At 45.6% G+C, this 20,527-nt stretch overlaps 1 protein-coding gene across 1 annotated transcript in view; it reads right to left on the reverse strand.

Moving 5' to 3' along the window:
- Nucleotides 1-11,686, reverse strand: part of LOC101348196 (zinc finger protein 699-like) — a 42,534-nt gene extending 30,848 nt beyond the window's left edge. Inside the window, exon 1 of the mRNA XM_023738654.1 lies at nucleotides 11,649-11,686. The gene's annotated coding sequence lies outside the window, so the exon portion shown is untranslated. The remainder of the gene's footprint in view (nucleotides 1-11,648) is intronic.
- Between the last annotated feature and the right edge of the window lie 8,841 nt (nucleotides 11,687-20,527).

The raw sequence follows: 20,527 nt of genomic DNA on the forward strand, positions 1-20,527 counted from the left end.
TATTTGACAAAGGCCCAAAGTCCATTAATTGGGGAAAAGACAGTCTTTTTAACAAATGGTGCTGGCATAACTGGATATCCATCTGTCAAAAACTGAAACAAGACCCATACCTCACACCGTGCACAAAAACTAACTCAAAATGGATCAAAGACTTAAATATAAAATCAAAAACAATAAAGATCGCAGAAGAAAAAATAGGAACAACACTAGGAGCCCTAATACATGGCATAAACACAATACAAACCGTAAGTAACAATGCACAAGCACCAGAAGAGAGGCTAGATAAATGGGAGCTCCTAAAAATCAAACACTTACGCTCATCAAAAGACTTCACCGAAAGAATCAAAAGACAATCTATAGACTGGGAAAAAATTTTTGGCTACGACAAATCCGATCAGCATCTAACCTTTAAAATCTACAAGATACTGCAAAACCTCAACAACAAAAAGATAAATAACCCAATTAAAAAGTGGGCAAAAGATATGAACAGGCACTTCACCAAGGAAGATATTCAGGCAGCTAACAGACACATCAAGAAAATGCTCACCATCATTAGCCATTAGAGAAATGCAGATCAAAACTACAATGAGATACCATCTCACTGCAACAAGGCTAGCATTAATCCAAAAACAACAAAATAATAAATGCTGGAGAGGTTGTGGAGAGATTGGAATACTTATACACTGTTGATGGGAATGTAAAATGGTACAACCACTTTGGAAATCGATTTGGTGCTTCCTTAAAAAGCTAGAGATAGAACTACCATACGATCCAGCTATCCTGCTCCTTGGAATATATCCTAGAGAAATAAAAGCCATCACACTACTAGATATACGCACAGCCAAGTTCACTGCGGCACTGTTCACAATAGCAAAAAGATGGAAACAACCTAGGTGCCCACCAACGGATGAATGGATAAACAAATTATGGTATATCCACACAATGGAATACTACACAACGATAAAGAACAATGATGAAGCCGTGAAACATCTCATAACTTGGAGGAAGCTGGAGGTCATTATGCTGAGTAAATTTAGTCAGTCACAGAAGAACAAATATTGTATAAGACCACTATTATAAGAACTCAAGAAAAGGTTTAAACACAGAGGAAAACATTCTTTGATGGTTACCAGGGTGGGGAGAGAGGATGAAGGTTATTTCTAACTAGATAGTAGATAAGAATTATCTTAGGTGAAGGGAAGGACAACACACACTACAGGGGAAATCAGCACAACTGGATTAAACCAAAGCTGAGAAGTTTCCTGAATACAATCGAACACTTTGAGGGACAGAGCAGCAGGGGTAGGGGTCTGGGGACCATGCTTTCAGGGGACGTCTAGATCAATTGGCATAACAAAGCTTATTAAGAAAATATTCTGCATCCTACTTTGGTGAGTGGCATCTGGGGTCTTAAAAGCTTGCAAGCGGCCATCTAAGATGCATCAATTGGTCCCAACCACCTGGAGTAAAGGAGAATGAAGAACACCAAAGACACAAGGAAAGTAGTAGCCCAAGAGACAGAAAGGGCCACATAAACCAGAGACTTCATCAGCCTGAGACCAGGAGAACTAGATGGTGCCCGGCTACCACCAATGACCTCCCTGACAGGGAACACAACAGAGAGTCCTGGATGGAGCAGGAGAAAGGTTCGGTGCAGAACTCAAATTCTAGTAAAAAGACCAGACTTAATGGTCTGAGACTGGAGGTACTCAAGAAAGCATGGCCCCTGGATTCTCTATCAGCCCAGAATTAAAACAGTTTCCAAGGCCAACTCTTCAGACAGGGATTGGACTGGACTGTGGGACATAAGGTGATACTCATGAGGAATGTGCCTCTTAGCTCAAGTAGAAACAAGACAAAATGGGTAGCTTCTGTCCAGAGGTGAGATGGGAAGGCAGAGAGGGTTAGGAGCTGGTTGAATAGACATGGGAATCAGCCGTGGAAAGGAGGAGCGTGCTGTCACAGTATGGGGAGAGCAACTAGAGTCACATAACAATGTATGTATACATTTTTGTATGGAAAAAAATTAAAAAGTTAGACTACATGGGGGACTTGCAGCCAAACTATAAGACTGCCTACAGCTGAAGATTCTGGCAGCTGGAGGCCAGAGAAGCCAGGAGGTAGAAATAAATATATTTTTATTGTTGTTTTAAGTTCAAGTAAACGGGCTGAAACATAGCAACGACTGAGGGAACACTTACTCTTTTTATAAGGCCAGCACTACCATGGTACCAATGCCAGATAATGATACCACAAGAAAAGAAGACTACAGACCAATATGCCTTATGAATCTAGATGCAAACATCCTCAACAAAATACTAGCAAATTGAGTCCAATAGCATATTAAAAGGATTCTACACCATGATCAAGTGGGATTTATCTCAGAAATGGTTCAACATAAGAAAATTAAACGATGTAATACATCACATTCGTGAAACAGAGAAAAAGAATCACATTATCTCCACTAACACAGAAAAGTCATTTGACAAAATCCAAGATCCTTTCATGATAAAAACACTCAACAAACTTGACACAGAAGGGAAATTCCTCAATATGCTAAAAGGCATTAAGAAAAACTCACAGCTATCATCATACTCCTTGGAGAAAGACTGAAATTATCCCCCCTAAGAACAGGACAGACCAGTATGCCCACTTTCAGTGCTGTTATTTAATACTGCACTGAAGTTCTAGCCAGAGCAATTAGGTAAGAAAAAGAAATAAAAGGCATCCAAATAGAAAAAGAAGTAAATTACCTTTATTCACAGACGATATGATCCCATATATAGAAGATTCAAAAAATCCACAAGTACTAGAGCTAACAAATGAATTCAACAAAGTTGCAGGATACAGTTCACACCCAAAAAGCCACTGCGGTTCTATAAACCAGCAGTGAACAATTTAAAAAGGAAACTAAGAAAACCCTTCTATTTACACCAGTATCTAAAAGAAAAAAGGAAAAAAAACCCAGGAATAAAGTTAGCCAGCGAGGTAAAAGACTTGTACCTGGAGAACTATAAAACATTACAGAAAGAAAAAGACCTAAATAAATGGAACTTGCCAGAGAAGAAAGCCCTGGAGATCTACTTCCAAAAGTTCCCAGCTATTGAAAGCCCTAGAGGGTGCGATTCTACTGTTAAACACATGGGGTTGCCATGAGTAGGAATCAACTCAAAGGCATTTTTTTTTTTTTTTTTTTTTTAGCTTCAATAAATGGGAAGAACTTCTGTGTTCATGGATTGGAAGACTTAATATTGTTAAAGTATCAAAAGTACCCAAAGTGATCTACTGATTCATTGCAATCCCTATCAAAATTCTAACAGCCATTTTTGGAGAAATGGTAAAGCGAATCCTAAAATTCATATAGACCTGCAAGACACAAATCAATCCAGCAGTCTTAAAAACAGGAACAAAGTAGGACAACTGACACGTCCCTATTAAAAAATGTACTATAAAGCTACAACGATTCAAACAGTCTGGTTCTGGTATAAGGATATACACACAGATCAATGGAATAGATTCAGAGTCCAGAATAAACCTATACATTGATGGTCAACTGATTTTCCACAAAAGTGAAAAATCCACTCAATGTGGGGAAAAAAAAGTCTCTTCAACAAATGGGGCTGGGAATCCTGTATCTCCACATGCAAAAGAACGAAGTTGGGCTCATATATCACACTATATATGAAAATTAACTCAGAAGAGATTAATAATCATAAACAAACTAAAACCATAAAACTTTTAGGCTAAAAATATATGGATAGTGTCTCAGGACCTAGTTTTTGACAATACATTCTTAGATGAGATATCAAAATCATGAGCAACAAACAATAAAACAGATAAATTGGACTTTGTCAAAATTAAAAACTTTTGTGTATCAAAGACTTTATCCAGAAAGTGAAGATACAACCTACAGATCAGACAAAATATTTAGAAATTATATATCAGATAAGGACTTAATATCCAGAATACATAAATAATTCCTACACTTCAACTATAAAAAGATAAACAGCCCAGTAAAAAATGGACAAAGGACATGAACAGACACCTCTCCAAAGTAGAAATAAAAATGGCCAATAAGCACGAGACGATATTCAAAATCATTAGTGATTAGGGAAATGCAAATCAAAACAAAAATGAGACACCACTTCCTCATGTGTACCCACCGTATGTCTGTCAGTGGAGCGTGCACATATGATGCTGAATAGGTTTCAGCAGAGCTGTCAGAATAAGACAGACAAGGAAGAAAGGCCTGGTGATCTACTTCTGAAAATCAGCCAACGAAAATCCTACAAAACACAATGGTTCATTTCATTCCATAGTGCATGGGGTAACCATGAGTCATGGAAACTGAAAAGCAGCTAACATAATATACAAAGGAAAACACATTATGTCTATTACACATATTTATATGAGATATTCTTATATGAACAAAGTGAACAGTGGTCAACAGCAACCCAAAGTGTTGACAGTAACAGTAACATAGACCTTACGTGTGAATCTTGAGCTTACATATCAGGGTATCATCATCTCAGTCAAGTGGTGTAGGTAGAAGCCACAGAGGCTGAGGAAATAGACGAAGGGTAGAAGACCAATTCAAAATTTAGTTATAAAGAAAAGATTTACTGTAGTACCTGTCTCTCCCTCTCTCATGAACAATGGAGGAAGGTTTTAATGACGTTTTTCTAAGGCATAAAATTACAATCAATGTCCAGAATCTCTCAACACAAAGTAACAATCTCATTGGTCGGTAGGAATATTTTTGTTTGTGAGTGACAGAACACCTGGAAACTGAAACAAGTATGACTTTTATCATTTTATCTCCTCCTATTACAAGTCCAGGGGTTACAGTGCAAGATGTGACAGGCGCTCTGTGAAGTAATCAGTGGCCCAGGCTCCTGCTTCCTGCCTGCTCTGCCTCCATCACCAAAGGCCAGCATTCTCACTGTGGCAGCTGGCTGCTGTATGAGAAAGAGGAAGACAGAAGGATGAGGGCAAAGCCTATTTTCTCCTTCTTAGGTTTGCACTGTTTACATGGGAAAGGATAAATTGTGTGTCAAACCGTTACCCTTATTATAATGGAGGAGCCATGATGGCGCAATGGTTAAAGTGCTCGGCTGCTAAACAAAAAGTCAGTGGTTCCCACCCACCACCCAATCTGCGGGAGAGAGATGTGGCAGTTTGCGTCCATAAAGATTTACAGCCTTGGAAACCCTATGGGGCAGTTCTACTCTGTCATACCGGGTCACTATGAGTTGGAATCGACTCCATGGCAGTGGGAGTATGATGGAAAATGGGGACATTGATTGTTCAGAGGTAGAATTCACGCCCCTCACACGGAAAACCCAGCTTCAACTCTAGACCAACACACCTCATGTGCAGCCACCACCTATCTGTCAGTGCGGACTTGAATGTTGCTATGATGCTGAACAGATTTCAGGGGGGCTTCCAGTCTAAGACAAACTAGGAAGAAAGGCCTGGCGATCTACTTTCAAATTTTTTTTAAATGGTCAAGGGACTTAAATAGACATTTCTCCAAAGAAGATAACCAAACACCCAACAAGCATATGAAAAGCCGCTCAGGGTCATCTAGGCACTAGGGAAAAGAAAATTAAAACCACATGAGATACCACTTCACACCCACTAGGATGGCTACATCAGAGACTGGAAAAGAACAAGTATTGGTGAGGATGCAGAGAAACTGGAACCTTCACGCACTGTGGGTGAGAATGTAAAATAGCACAACCACTGTGGAAAACACTTCGGCAGCTCCTCAAAAAGTTAAACAGTGTATTACCATATGACCCAGACACTCCACTCCTAAACTGGCCGTTTGAACCCAATCAAAGGATGTGAAAGCAGGGATTCAAAAAGATACTTTTATACCAATGTGCATTACATTGTTCACAATAGCCAGAAGGGGGTAACAACTCAAGTGTCCATCAACAGATGAATGGATTAAAAAACAAAAAACATAACATGAAAGAGAAATTCTGTTCATGCTTCAGCACGGAGGAACCTTGAAAACATGCTAAGTGATATCAGTGAGACGCAGTAAGACAAACATTATAAGATATGACATACATGAAATAAGTAAAACAGGCAAAAGCATAGAGACTAAAGTTTATTAGCTGCTAGCAGGGACTCAGGGAGGAGAGAATGGGGAGCTATTATTGCTTAAGGGGGTGCTAAGGATATGAGATCCACTGTGGACTTTATATTTATGTAAATGATAGAAGAAATATATAAACGAAAAAATGATGCAATAAGTGGTTTTCTTTAACCATGTGATAAATGTTATGTTCTATTCACCAAGTGACATATAGATTTTTCAGATGAACCAAAGAAACAATCCATCCAATTAAGGATGACAAAGAGTCAGTAAGAGGCTTTAAAGAAAGATTAGGATCAAACCTTGTGATCATAACAGAAAGAATCTGTTCTCGCCTGAGAGAGAAACAAAACTATGTCACAGACTCTAACTTGCCTTGGGTCAAACATCTTAGTAAATGGCAGAATGCAGGTGGTTGGGTTCTAGAACTGAACCCAAAGAATCAAAAAGGCAAGTAAAATACACACCACTGAAAGGACATTGGCAGAGGGTTTCCTAACTGAGAAAACTTTAAACAAGTTAAAGACCAACAAAGAATTAGTTAAAAGATCATTATATAGGCACACACAAATGCATATACATAATTAGTTACCATTTTCACACTATTAAAATGATGTTGTTGTTATGTACAGTCAAGTCAATTCTGACTCCTAGTGACCCCGTATGACACGGTAGAATTGCCCCATCAGGTTTTCCACACTGTAATCTTTAGGGAAGCAGATTGCCAGGTCTTTCTCCCACAGAGCAGCTAAGTGTGTTAAACCACCAACCTTTTGGTTACCAGCTGAGCACTTAACCACTCCATCACCAGGGCTCCTTAGTGTAAAAATATTTAAGACCCTGGGAAAAATATGTAAAACTAATTCATGAAACGATAAGTGTGTTTTACAGAAACCTACAGCGCACACAAACCAACGGTATAGTTAACCAGTTAACTGAAAGCAGCTGTCTTTAAACGATGGATTTTCTGGCTGGATTTTCATTATCATTTTCTAATCATGTTTTTCAGTATTTTACTACGATGGACATATTTAAAGTCTACTTCTGTAGTAAAGAATTAGATCTCACCTAAAGAGAGCTCTATGGCAGCTGGGTGGCACAAACAGTTAAATGTTCAACTACTAGCCAAAAGGTTGTCCCTTCAAACCCACCCAGAGGCACCACAGAAGACAGGCCTGGCGATCTGCTTACAAAAGGTCACAGCCTTGAACACCCTATGGAGCAGTTCTAGTCTGCACACATGGGGTCACCATGAGACAGAATGAACTCAATGGCAACTAACAACAATCCCAAAGAGAGTCCTGGCCTTTGTCCTGGCTCCTGGGAAGGAACCTCTAAAGCACTGGAATTTCCAGAGTGATAGCACTGCCTTTGTGATTCGTGCTGGGCCCCTTGGTCCTCACCTGATAGTTTATACTAAAGAGGTGACACAGAGTGGAAGCTGGACATGCCAGAAAGACCCACCATGGGATTAGAGACCTGGGGCCTGTGTTAATATTGGACAAATATGAAGAGGTGAATGAGAGCCCACTGCAGGAGGAAACACACAGCCACCCAGAGGGGTCAGCTGGAGGGACCTGTGTGAAAATAGGTGGAGGTTTCTTTTGTTACACAAAGCTGCAGTTTAACACTCAACACCCAAAATGCAGGGCTTAAAGGTAAGCATACTTGAAAGCCAAACACAGATTCACAGGACTCCTGAAGAAGGGGAGAATCAGAGAGAGCATGAATAGACCTGGGCTCAGCCTTTAATAGAGGACAAGGGGAGGAGCACGCTTTGTGAGCTTAGCGACTACTGGCTAATTTAAAAGTGTAGTGGTTAAGACTTTAGCTACTAACCAAAAGGTCACCAGTTCGAATCCACCAGGTGCTCCTTAGAAACTGTATGGGGTAGTTCTACTCTGTCCTATAGGGTCACTATGAGTCAGAATTAACTCGATGGCAATGGGTTTGTTTTCTTTTGGTTTGGTGGGAAACTGGGAGTGACTTTGGTAGAGAGGACATGGGGTCCCTACCTGGATTCCCAGATGTGACATATAGATGGGGAAAGAAAGAGCCTGCAAGGGGAAGAACTGCCTCTGGACTGTTTTCTGGGGTTTGGCATGCACGCATGAGGGTGAGTTGGTTAGCGAGGTAAGCAGGCTTGCTCTTTTGAGAAAAGTAATGTTTAAGCACAGGCTGGAAGAAAAGGGATGCCGAGGCATTTACAAAACGGAGTTTGGGTTTCTTGTGACAGGGCTTTGGAGCCCATGATACCAGCCCAACTTGGGGGATAGGGAGGCAAGTAGGGGGCTAGAGTTCAGCCACTTCAATCAGTCATGGCTATGTGATGAAGACTCAAAAAAACACTCTGGACACTGAAGCTCACGTGAGCATCTTGGGTTGGCAATAATCCATGAGTACTGTCACCATCAATGCCATCGATCACATCCTGAGGATGTAGAAGCCTGGCATTTGCAACCCTCCTAGACTCTGCCCTATGTGTCTCTTCTTAGGCTGGTTCAAATTTCTTTGTTTTTCCTGTAAAACTGTGATCATGAGTATAATAGCTTCCAAGGAGTTCTGAGAGTCTATGTGGAACTTGAGGGTAGTTTTGGTAAATTCCCTAACTTGCAGTTGATGCCAGAAATCTCAGACAGATTTGGCACTCTGGAGGACAATGCCCTTAACCTCAAGTTTGGCTAACTATGGCAGTACTTTAATTCTGCTTGTAAAAATGGTGTGGGGGGCGGCAGCATCTGACCTCCTCTAACTTTACAAGGGGGGAAGAGAATCCAGATCAACAGACCAAGGCTGATTCCAATGAGGCCAAAGTCACACGTGCCTCCTCCCTTCGCCATCTTTACCAATCCTGACACCAACCATCCTTCCTGCGGCACTCTGCTTCTCTGCTGGGTTTGATCATTGCTAGGTTCGATAACTGATTGCAATGGCCACATAGAACTCACAGACAATATTCACAATTATGGAGCTTATTAAGTAAGTAACAGACTACAATTCGGGCTCAGGAATGCTCAGGATACAGTTCTTCCATCAGGACAGCCTCTTCTCAGCCATGCCCACAACCACGCATCTCTCTGGCCCCCCGGCCTCTGCCCCTGTTCTGGCAAGGGTTACAAAGCTCTTTTAGCTCTGCCAGTAAGTGCCCAGAGGCACTCCACTCTGCTAGGAAGTCTCTGCCTGAAGGCATTCAGCACTAGCTCCCGTGGGTCAGCAAAACTACCTCTACCAAGTGCCTAGAGGCACCCTACTCCTCTAGCAAGCCGCCTGCCCAAAGGCACTCAGCTTTCTCACTCCATATGCCAGGAAGCCCACCACATGTCTCCTGCCGGTCTCTCCTGTTGCCATTTCTCACCGTCTTCAGGTTGTACTGCTCTGTTTCTCTCTCTCCGTCTCCTGGTTCCAGGACCTTCCAGGGCAGGGATCCCCAGTCCAAAGGACATGTTCTGCTTTTGGCTCTTCTTCCTTGGTGGTGGTGAGATCCTCTCTTCCCTGCCTCGGGGATGGCTCATTTTAAGCCTAGTGGGATGACAAAACTGACCAATCTCTTTGATAGGCCACAATTACCTTATTGCACAGCCCTGCCCAGTCCCCTGGGTGGGAGTTCCAAAACCATGGCGAGAAAGGCCACACAAAAGTGATCTATCACACCACACAAGTAGTACTTATTTTAATTTTCTCAAAAAAAAGAATGAAGATTGCTCCTCAGACATTTGTATATTACAATGGAAATCACCATGATTGCCCATTAGATCATACTGTTGCAATAAGAACCTCCAGTAAACAAACAGTACCTTCATTTTCCCTTAAGACTGCAGCCAAGAAAACCCTATGGGGCAGTTCTACTCTGTAACACGTGGGGTCATCACGATACGGAATCAACTCAATAGCAACTAACAAACAGGAAAATCAAACATGAAGATAGGATAGTCATGCCAATGTATGCACATAAAAATGTATGTTGGAAACATGACTAAATAGTAACATACAAATTCAGAGAAGAATTGATTAATCATTAAGCGTGAAGGCAAAAATCAAAAACAATTCCCACTGAAATCACCATGTTTATAATGCAATAAATTGTAAGCATATTGAGGATTTAGTGTATCTAAATAAGTGAATATGGAGCCCTGGTAGCGCAGTGGTCAAACACCCGGCTGCTAAACAAAAGGTTGGTGGTTCAAACCCAAGACGTGGTGATCTGCTCTCATAAAGATTACAGCCTAGAAAACCCTAGAGGGCAGTTCTACTCTGTCACATTGTGTCACTATGAGTCAGAATCAACTTAGGGCACCTAACAACAAATTAGTGAATACAAATCGAACCTTTATCAAAGACACTTGGATACGCTTAACGTTCATCAAATAGGGTCACGTACTTACAAATAAAGAAAAATTCAGCTAATTTCAAATAAGACAATATCTTACCACATTCAATAATTCTCCTATTACTGGATATTGTGTTGTATTCAATTAGAAATAAAGCTGTGAAACAATCTCAAAAAAAAAAAAAAGAGACATTAGGTCAGCCACATTTCTTACACAGTGAAATCAAAATGAAAGTAAACAAACATCAGATAGTGGAAGCAAAACTAAACAAATCGAAAAGGAACGGACAGGTTATAGACTCAGAATATGATTACAGGAAAAGTTTTTATAACCTGTGTGTCAACTGGTAAATGATCAGTTTAGAGTCATTGTCACCATAAAGAATCAAAGTACTGAAAACCAGGAAATGTGGTCAAAGCAGTGATCTTAAAATAAACAAATCTTTAAAAACATACTAAAAAAACGAAGGGAAAAAAACCATTGCCCTGAAGTCATTCCGGGCAATGGTTTACAGGATAGAATTGCTCCACAGGGTTTTCTTAGCTGTAATCTTTCCGCAGGCACAGGCCTCTTCCGCGATGCCAATGTGTGGATACAAACAGAAAATCTTTTTTCAGGTTAGCACAGCTATGCAAACCTTTTGGGCTACCGAGGGGCCTTCAGAAAAAGGGGGGGTCTGAAAATAAATAAACGTACTGTTCAAATCTGCAAACCAAGAAACGGACAAAGGAAACTCAAATTTAATATTAAAAACTAAGTAAATATCAATAGAACTTTAAAGAAATGATAAACTTCAGGAATGAGAGGAAGAAACAGATCATTGGACTGAAAATGACGGAATCAACCAAACTTTCTGACTCGAGTCCCGGGGCCGTGGGGCGCGGCCGGCGCCGCCCTGCGAGCCCAGGGGACCGGGCGGGGGACGCAGACGACAAGCCCCCGCGGGGCCTTTCGGGGCGCGAGGTGGGGAGGGGTCGGTGGGGGGCCCCGACAGGAAAGGGGGCGCGCGGGTCCCCGGGCCGGAGGCGGGAAGGCCGGACGGACCCGCTCGGAGCTGCTTTCACCGGAAACGGACGCGGATCCGGGACGACGGCGGGGCGGGTGCGGGGACGTGAACGTCCGCAGGGACCCCCGGACCCCGAGCGGGGAGGACGCGGGGCTGAAGGGGACGCGAAGCTCGGGTCTGAACTAGAAAGACGACACCCACTCACCCTCGCGAGACTGTCTCTGTGAGCGAGCCTCTCTGTGTGGACCGGAAATGGCGCGGGGGGGCGGGACTGTGAAGGGGGCAGGGCTCTGCAAGGGGGCGGGGCTGAGCGCTGGCGGGGTCTGGCTCTGCAGAGGGCGGTGCTTGGCTCTGCAGGGGGCGGGGCAGGGTTGTGCAGGGGGCCAAATAGGGCCTAGGATTGCAAGGGGCGGGGCGCGGTTTCGGACGGCGAGGGGCGGGGTAAGGAGTGTGGTCGGCTCTGTCTGAGCTTTCCTCCCCCCACGACCACATGTGGGCTCTCAGTTTCTCTCTTTCCAACAGAACTGGGTTCTCCTCCCTTTGAACCATTTCAAAGTCTTTGGGGTCATAAGGACAAGAGCTGCCTTCGTTAACGTTTCAAACAATTTAAGTGAAAGAGGAGAGTGTGTAGGTCACATATATCGGAAGCTGAGATGTTTTCCTCCTACCATGCGGTGGTTGTTTTTGTGCGCCCTGGAGTCCATTCCCACTCATTGCGAACCTATAGGGCATTAAAAAAAATAAAATAAACCCATTGCCGTCGAGTTGATTCCGATTCTAGTGACCCTATAGGACAGTGCAGAACGACCCCATAGGGTTTCCAAGGAGTGGCTGGTGGCTTCAAACTGGCAATCTTTTGGTTAGCAGCCGAGCTCTTAGGGTTTCCTAGACTGCAGTAAGCAAAGATGTCACTTAGAGAACTAAAGTGAGCCTCACCCAAGCCATGATATTTTCAATCGCCTTAAGTGCATGCAAAGGCTGAACAGTGAATAAGGACGACCAAGGAAGAACTCATGCTTTAGACTGATGGTGTTGGTGAAGAATACTGACTATACCATGGACTGCCAGAAGAACGAACAAATCTGTTGTGAAAGAAGCACATCCGGAATGCTCATTAGAAGCAAGAATGGCAAGACTTTGTCTCAGGTACTTTGCACGTGTTATTAAGAGGGACCAGTCTCTAGAGAAGGACATCATGCTTGGTAAAGTAGAAGGTCAGCGAAAATGAGGAAGACCCTCAAGAAGTGAATTGGCACAGTGGCTGCAACAATGGGCTCAAACAGCAACGATTATGAGGATGGTGTAGGATCGAGCAGTGTTTCATTCTGTTATACATGGGGTCGCTATGATGGCACCTAACAACAACAATCTTTATGGGAGCGATTGCCAGGTCTTTCCCCCACCCCAGCCTCTGGTTGGATTTGAACCACCAACATTTCAGTTAACAGCCCAGCAATTAACAGTGTGTGTCACCAGGGCTCCTTAAACAAAGTTTAGAGAGTAGCCTTTATCCCATCTGTTAGGCTTGCTGCCCCCTTAGGATCAGACAGCTGTGTGCTTGCATTATTAACTACCATCTGCGATTGTTCAGGAGCCCTGGTGGCACAGTGGTTAAGAGTTTGGCTGCCAACCAAAAGATTGGCAGTACAAATCCACCAGCTGCTCCTTGGAAACCCAACGGGGCAGGTCTATACAGAGCAGGTCTGCCATGCCCTATAGGGTCTTTATGAGTAGAAATCAACTCAACACTAAAGGGTTTGGTTTTGGTGGGTTTTTATGATTGCTTAAGGGAGCCCTGGTGGCGCAGTGGCTCAGCCGCTAACCAAAAGGTCGGCAGTTCGAATCCACCAGCCACTTCTTTGGAAACTCTATGGAGCAGTTCTACTCTGGCCTATGGGGTCGCTATGAGTCAGAATCAACTTGACAACGACAGGTTTGGTTTGGTTATGATCAAAGGAGCCATGGTGGTGCAGTGGTTAAAGAGCTCAACTGCTGACTGAAAGATGGGCAGTTCGAACCCATCAGCTGCTCCGTGGGAGAAAGATGTGCAATCTGCTATCCTAAAGATTGCAACCTTGGAAACCCTATGTGGTAGTTTTACTCTGTCTTACAGGGTCGCTGGTTAAGAGGTCAGCTACTAACCAAAAGGTCGGCAGGTTGAATCCACCAGGTACTCCTTGGAAACCCTATGAGGCAGTTCTACTCTGTCCTATAGGGTCGCCATGAGTCAGAACCGACTCAATGGCACTGTGTTTGTTTTTTGTTTTAATAGGGTCGCTATGAGTTAAAATTGACTGGACAATAGTGGGTTTGGGATTGTATGATTGTTCAAGAGTGAGCTGTGGGTCCAGTGTCAACAAAAACATGCTCCTCTGTTTCACAGTACAGGTAGTCCACCACTTACAGCTGGGTTACATTCCAGTGACTATGTCACTCTCATGACGCATTTTACTTAGGTTCCTCAAGAATGTGGTGATACTAATTCACAAAATAAGATTTGAGACCACAGACCCAGATAACAGGAGGTCAGGTTTCTCATTGTCATATTTGTCCTGCACCTTTCTAAATCCCTTCAAACAAGGGAGAATAAAGCAGATTTGTTTAGAATCCTTCATTGTTGAGTAACAACTACCCAGCTTGTGAGGGTGCTGCATGAAGAAAAACCTGTTTGACCCCATCGATACTCATTTTACTCCTCCCATTTCTTAATAACTGGCTAAAGATCTCTACCCCGCTGGGATGAATTCCTTTCTCTTCCCTTTCTCTTTCCCCTTGTTTTGCCCATTCTCTTATGAAGCATTCCAACCTCCTGTCTTATCTGTCGTTTCAGTATTTGGAAGTAGCTCTGAGGCTCCTGGCTGTAGCTCAGGCTGGACATAATCTAAGCTTGGCACAGGGTTAGAATCTGCCCCAGGAAGTTACTTTGTAGGGACCCTGGGGATAGAGAGTAGGATCAGTCAGAATTCAAGCTTGACTCAGTATCAGGGTTCACCTCAAAACTTTTGTTTACTTTCATTAAAATTTACCCATTGGTAGGGGCCTTGAGGTTAGAGGCTGTAGCACAGGCCAGCCTGATCCAAGCTTGGCTGAGCATCAGGGTCAAGATCATTGGCAAGACCAAACAGAACTCCTCCTGCCTTTGGAAACTCTCCCATGAAGTGAGAATAGTGAAGACTGAATCATGCTAACATAGTTATTTGAAGAGATCAAGAATGAGAGACTCTACTTTTTATGAAGTACACTAATGGAGGAGTGTGATTCATTACCTAATGGCTCATGGAAATGTGAAAGAAAAAGTGACCCAAGTAAATTCTGCCAGTGTCTGCTGTGCAGTACGGTCACCAGAAGTTTAGTGAGCATAGAGTTAAAAGCAGAAAACCTGCCCTTGGATGCTGTTAGGACATCAAGATTGCAGATGTCGTCTTCAGCAAGGAATTCACCTTTGGCAAAAAGCTGGATACCTTTTGTAGCAGTCCTCATCATTCTGCCCCAGAACTCTTCCAGGGCCAAAAGTACAATGAAACCACAGTGGATATGTGGAGCATGGGAGTCATTGTATATACACTTGTCAGAAGACGCCTGTCTTTCGATGGACGGAACTTCAAGTAGCTGCAGGAACAGATGCTGAATGGGAAATATCATGTTCCCTTCTACATGTTCATGGAGTGTGAAAATCTGCTGAAGAAATGTCTCATCCTTAGTCCCAGTAAGAGAAGTACTTCAAAGCAAATCATGAAAGCTCCATGGATGAATGTGGGCCATAAAGACTATGAACTAAAGCCTTACATGGAGCTACTCACTGACTACAAGGACCCTGGCAACCTGAGTTGATTGTGTCCATGGGTTACACACAGAAGAGATCTGGGCCTCACTGATGGACCAGGGCTCAAACTGCTAGCTCCCTATCTCGCCTAGAGGAGGAGAAGACCAGCCCTGTGCTCAGCGAGAGTTCTCAACCAGCACAAATCAAAGCAAGAATGCCCTTATTTGGAGGCCAGCTTTGGCCAGACCTCCATCTAGAATAGCAAATACAACCTAACTATGAGAGAGTCCAGGACCTCCAGGGCTTCTACCTCAGTCTCCCCAGCCCTGCTTTTCCTGCACCAGGAATCCAGTTTGGCCCCAGTGCAGCCCCCCAGGCCTCTGGGTTGTGCCCCACAAAGAGTATCTATAATGTGCAGCATCCCAGCCCAGAAGTTCAGCTTGTCTCTATGGCTTCCTCCGCAGCCCATCACATCACTGCCCTGGTGGAGGGAGCCCCAGGCAGAACCGGTTTCCCCCAGGATGTATCCAACAGAAACTCCATGTATGCTGGGCACCTTGACAGGTGCGTGACCATGAGAATTTTTCCTTTGGTATGACCCCAACCTCTCTTTCTGGAATGACTCAGGGCCCACAAGGGCCACTGGAAGGTTCTTCAAGATTATAAGAAGAAATCTGTCTTCAGCTGTGCCAGAAGGAACCTGAATGAACTTGAATGTAAGGACTGATTCTGAAACTTCCAGAGGCCAAGCCATGTTCCTTAAACTTCAAGTGAGGTTGAAGATCAGCTCCCAGTCCCTGCTGCTGTGCATGGCTGGCAAGTGGGGCCAAGAGGACTTCATATAGCAGAGGGCGGAGATGTGCAATCTCCCTGGGCAGTCTCTCAATGGGGTTCAACCAAAGAAGATACCTGGCACCTCGATGGCCTTCAACATCACTGCCTCCAAAACAACCAAGAAACTTAAGCTTTAAAGGCCGCCAGAAGTCACCTGGGAGACTACAGCAGAGGCCGGCCAGCCCTTGCTGCCATCCAGCCACTTTGCCTCCACCTGGGCAAACCTGCTCAGAATGGACAGGTGTGTTTCCTCTGGGGAACTTCTTCACTCCCTTCCCTTCTCTATCTTTTCTAATTTGTCTGTGGGGGTTGGGAGATGGGTCAGTAGAAATATGCAAAGACAATCCAAATGAGAACAAACAGAAGCTATTTATTCAAAGCTTGTTATAGCAAGGGTGTCAGCCACCATTGCTTGCATTTGGCAGAGACCCCTAGGCCAGCAGGGTTGGGAAAGCTTTGTAGGGAAAGAATGGAAAGGCTCCAGGTGTGCTCTGGCCTTCTTACTTCCCCACTCCATGGAGATAGTGGAGACAGATCTATGGGTTTTCCCAGGAGGCTAGCTCAGAGCTGGAACACCAAGTCCAGGGTGGTGGAGTTCCCTGTCAGTCCCTCCCCAAGTCAGCATCAGCTTCTGCCTTCTCTTCCTCCCTTTCCTTCCAAGCAAACCACCGAAGGTGGCCTTCCCCTAACCTCAGGCTTCTGGTCTGGGGACCTGGGCAGCTGTGGACTGGCCAAGGTACAGCCCTGAGCAGGTGGGGCTGGTGGCTGCTCTGGGGCTGCTCTCGTGAGGGGGAAGGGCTCTGAACTCCCTCCACACTGAAACCTCTGCCTTCTCTCCATTCCCAGAGCTGGGCATTTTCTTCCACAGCTGTTGTGCAAGGGGTATTTGTCCCCCTCCTCAAGAGTCTCTGCCATCACCTTCCCACAGTCCTCCCAGGTAGAAGAGGGACCCGATGCATGGGTGGGAGTAGGGAGGGGATTCCAGGGCCTAATGGCTCCTCCAGCTCCCAGGGGGCAGATTGGGCTACTCCACTCACCAGTGACAGGGACAGGGAGCATTCTCTGTTTTACGAGAGCCTTTGTCTGAAAGCCCCCACCCCCTCCATTCCTCTCCCCATGCCCTGCCCTTCCTTGTCATTGATCTGGGCACCTTGCACAGCAGTGACTTCCTCCCACTCCCACCCAGTGTGTGATCTCTTGGTCCTCCTTTCCTTCCCTTCCTGACACTATTGCCCCTCAGCTTGCTAACATCATCCTGCTTGGTCTGGAAGGGGGTGGTGATGGGTACTTGACTTGTTGTGGCTGCTGCATTTCATACTTTATTTCTCTGCTATTTCTTGAGAAATTGGGGTAGGGAGTCATACGCAGAAGTTGCCTCTACTCTCACCTGGGCTGTGCATTTTTTATGACAGGGTTATATATTTTTATTTTTTAAATTAATGACAACTTCACACTCTCATTACCTTCTCTTCTCCCTCCCCTCAGCAGCAGATGGAGCCCTTTCGTCCCAGAAGGACTCACCAAAGTCATCCCTGACTCAGTGGAGTCTCAGGTGGGGGCTGGTCAGGAGGACCATGAAGAGGCTTGAGGAGGCCAGAAACACGGAGACCCCTAGGACAGGAACAGGTGAAGGGGCCTTGGTCCCCCCTTTGCACTAGGCCTTCCCAACTGCCCCAGAAGCCCCTGCCCCCCCCACCACAGTCCTGCTCTTAGACCTTGGCCAGACAGTTATATGCTTCATACATAGTTTTTCCTGCATTCTCTGCGTTACAGGCGTTAATCCCTAATATCACTTCTACAGAATGTTAAGCAGTGTACACGCTGGACGTGAAAACCCCCGAGAAAACCAAACCAATTGCCACTGAGTGGATTTGGACTCATAGAGACCCTATAGGACAGAGTAGGACTGCCTCCTAGGGTTTCCAAGGAGAAGCTGGTGGATTTGAACTGCCAGCCTTTTGCTTAGCAGCCAACCGCTTAACCACTGCTCCCCCAGGGCACAGGGTGAAGCAATAATAAAACAGAAGAGGAAAAGTCCCATGCCATGGGCAGCAGTGCCCCCTGGAAGCCACTAGGCCACTCCGTGTGCTGGGGCACCACCTGGGCTGTGCTAAGTGGGTGGCCAGGTACCTGGGGGTGTCCTCCCTGGCGGGGGAAGCACCAGGGTGATGGCCCCCTCAGGAAGGGCAGGGAGGTGAGAGGGAGATGGGAGTGATGGGCAAGGGGGACAAGCCTGATTGATGGGGAGGTGACGGAGGTTCCCCAACCCATAGTCTCTTCTGCACCCCTGTGGGGCCCAGACACCATATCCCCGCCCTTGGGGGCCCTCAGGGCCCGCACCCACCCACCAACCCCTGCCTTCACAGACCAGCATCTGAGGACCCCACACTCCAGGGTATTTAGGCCTCCAAAACCTGGTTTCTGTTTTTGTTTGTTTGTTTGTTTGTTTGTAATTGTGTGTTCTGAGGCCTGGGAGAATCTTCCATAAAGGATGGGCCGGGACAGGCCAACCCAGGATCGCTTTAGGGCAAGTCCCTATGAGCATGCACTCCGGGGACAGGGGTCTCCCCACCTGGGGCCCCAACTCACCCCCTGGGCAGGCCCCTCTTGTTGTCTCCCCACCCTCCCATGGACAAGGCTCCAGGACAGGGCACCACAGAAAGCTCCAGATAAGTGGCTTCCCTTGTCCGGAGCGCACCCTGCTGGTGCTTCGGCCTTCTTCCTTGGCAGGTTGGCCTGCCCTTTCAAAGAGGAGGAAGAGTTTGAAGGGCTTCCCCCCCACCCCCCCCGCTCAAGTATTTTTAGTGTTTTTCACCAGGAGAAAAATTCAAGATACCTGCTTTGCCCTGATGCTGGAAACAAAATCCCCATGTACTGCTTTTTCCCTTTAGTTTTTACCTTATCAAGATTACTTATGCTCCCTTCCCTTCTCCTGGAGGTGGCAGCAGGCCAGGGGCCTAGGAAGCAGCAGGTCAGGAGATTTCTAATAAGTGAGTCTATGGAGGCTCACGGGGCTGGCTTCTCACTGTCAGAGGGGCCGCAAATACTGACAGGAAAAGTCTAGGGGGCGTTCTGAGGGGTCAGGTTGGAAATGGAGTTACCAGTGAGAACTCACGGGGTTTAAATACATGCGCCTGGAGAGAAATACAAGTAGACATAAGTGTGTGTGCGTGCGCGCGCGTGTGCCTGTGTATGTATGCGTATTTACGTACATCTATTTCCTAGCTCTGTCCATTAAGTGGGCCTAGAAGCAAAGAGAGAGAGACAGACAGACAGACTGAGATGGATATTGTTCCTGGGAGGACAAACAGTTACAGTGCTCACTGTTAACCAGGAGGTTGGTGGTTTGAGTCCGCCCAGAGAGAGCTTGGAAGAAAGGCTTGTGATCTACTTCCAAAAAATCAGCCATTGAAAACCCTACGGAGCACAGCTCTACTCTGACACACAAGAGGTCGCCATGAGTCAGGCCGACTCCATGGCAACTGTTTGTCTGTTTATAGATAGATGACACGGATACAGACACAAACACAGACCAGACACAGATACAGACACAGACGGGGGAGCACGTGGTAAAACGTAACAATTGGGAAAACTGGGCTACAGGATTAGGAGTTTTTGTACTGTCTTTGCAACGTTTCTGAAAAATTTAAACCATCTCAAAATGGACAGACATGCATGGCCATTCCTCCTGGCTGGTCACTGTGAGTGAGGACTTCAAATTTAGTAGCATTCAGGCAATGAAAAGCAACACTCTTTGGGGATTAAAGCCGGAGGGGAGGCACGGAGAGCTGAAGTGTCTTTGGGCCAGTGCCCAGCAGGGAGGCCCCCAGATGCCAGGCTGTGGGGAGGCACCATAGACTCACAGCAGCCCAGCTTATGCATGGATTCCTGATCCACAAAACCCAAGACATAATAAAGGGCAGGTGTTTCAGCCACTAATTTGGAGCTGTTTGTCCCATAGCCTTGGAGAGCCAGCCTGTGTCTCTGGCCCTCAGCCCAGCACCTCCAGAAGATGGAAAGACCTTCCTTTTTGCAGATGCAGAACTATTATGAGTGCCGTTGTCAGCATCATTATCAGTTTCAGAGGCTATCCCTTATGATTGTTGTTCTAAAACTGACAGCACTCACCCCGCTGGGTCTCGGGGTGTGAAAAGCTTGAGAAACTGCCCCCCAGGGGCTTCTGTAGACCCTCACAACCTCTAATATGATTCCCTCACAGAAGGTGCTGGTCCCCCTACTAGCCCAGCACTGCTAGACCCTCCCTGAGGAGCCCCCAAGGCCCAGGCTTCCCCGAGGGCAGGGACAAAGGTATCCCCCCGAAACTGCACTCTAATCAATCTTAGGATGGTGGCGGGAGCCCAGACCAGGACCAGCACAAACCAGGAGAGACAGTACAACTGGAGGGGGCCTTGCACCTGTCTCTTAACCCATCCAAAGTTGTCCCAACGCTGACTTCAGGCCCCACAACATGGACACAGCTGACTCAG

The sequence above is a fragment of the Trichechus manatus genome, unplaced genomic scaffold (genome assembly GCF_000243295.1).
Source record: "Trichechus manatus latirostris isolate Lorelei unplaced genomic scaffold, TriManLat1.0 scaffold00120, whole genome shotgun sequence".
Classification (NCBI taxonomy): Eukaryota; Metazoa; Chordata; class Mammalia; order Sirenia; family Trichechidae; genus Trichechus; species Trichechus manatus.